The sequence below is a fragment of the Trichechus manatus genome, unplaced genomic scaffold (assembly GCF_000243295.1).
Source record: "Trichechus manatus latirostris isolate Lorelei unplaced genomic scaffold, TriManLat1.0 scaffold00165, whole genome shotgun sequence".
NCBI lineage: Eukaryota > Metazoa > Chordata > Mammalia > Sirenia > Trichechidae > Trichechus > Trichechus manatus.
The window spans coordinates 5,177,090-5,178,122 of NW_004444101.1; positions in this window are offsets into that span (position 1 = coordinate 5,177,090).

Consider the following 1,033-nt stretch of genomic DNA (forward strand, 5'->3'; position numbering starts at 1 on the left):
GCTCCGCGGGCCCACGGCTCCCCGCAGGCGCCCCCGCACCCAGACGTCCCCGACTGGGCAGCGCGCTCAAGGTCTTACCAGCTCCAAAAAGGCTTCTGCAGCTTTTTTGGGAGGTGGAGTGGGGTCAGGGACTCAGGAAATTAATCGCCACCCCAGAAAGCAGAGAGCGAAAGCCACACAGGAGCCTGAAGAGTGAAAACTACCAAGGACACGACAGGGAGCAGCAAGGATGGCTTTTCTAGAAGCTTACGTCAGCAATGAGACTGTCTCCCCCACCACAAAAAACCCCCCAAAACTCAAAAGACAATACAAACGAAATTGACTACTGGCCCACCCCTGGCAAACTCCAATCCCTACATGACCAGTGCGGTTAGCCTAACAAAAGTCTCTGGTGGGACAAACCCTACGCTCCCAACAACTGGGAGTCCCGATTTTTATTCTCTCAGTTCCCTTCCTCTGTAGAACACCTCTCCCCACTCCACTCCTCAGTGGCGGCTGGTTGCTGGGACCTGCCCTGGAGTCACAGGACTCAGGGCCACCCCATGCGTGACCGAACAGAACACTGCTGGGTCCTGGGCCATCGCCATGATCGGTTGCGAACTGGACTGTTGTGCGGTTTTCGTTGGCTGAGTTTCGGCAATAGATGGCCAGGCCTTTCTTCCTAGTCTTTGCGTGGAATCTCCACTGAAGCCTGTTCAGCATTACAGCCACACACAAGCCTCCACTGACAGATGTGGTGGCTGTGCATGAGGTGCACTGGCTGAGCATGGAACCCCAGTCTCCAGCATGGAAGGCGAGAATTCTATCACTGAATCACCACTGCCAGTTTAATCCCCTTCGAAAACTTAAAGCCACCACCTCTACATTCATACACGAGCGAATGTGTGCATCTACTGTGTGTCAGGCCCTGGGGACACCTGCGCGAGCCCCACAGAAGCCCTGGTTGTGGGGTTCACAGGAGTGGGCGTCACACTGCACCCACTGTGTAGTGAGTGATAAGTGCTGGAGGTCTGGAGAGACATCAGCCTGCACT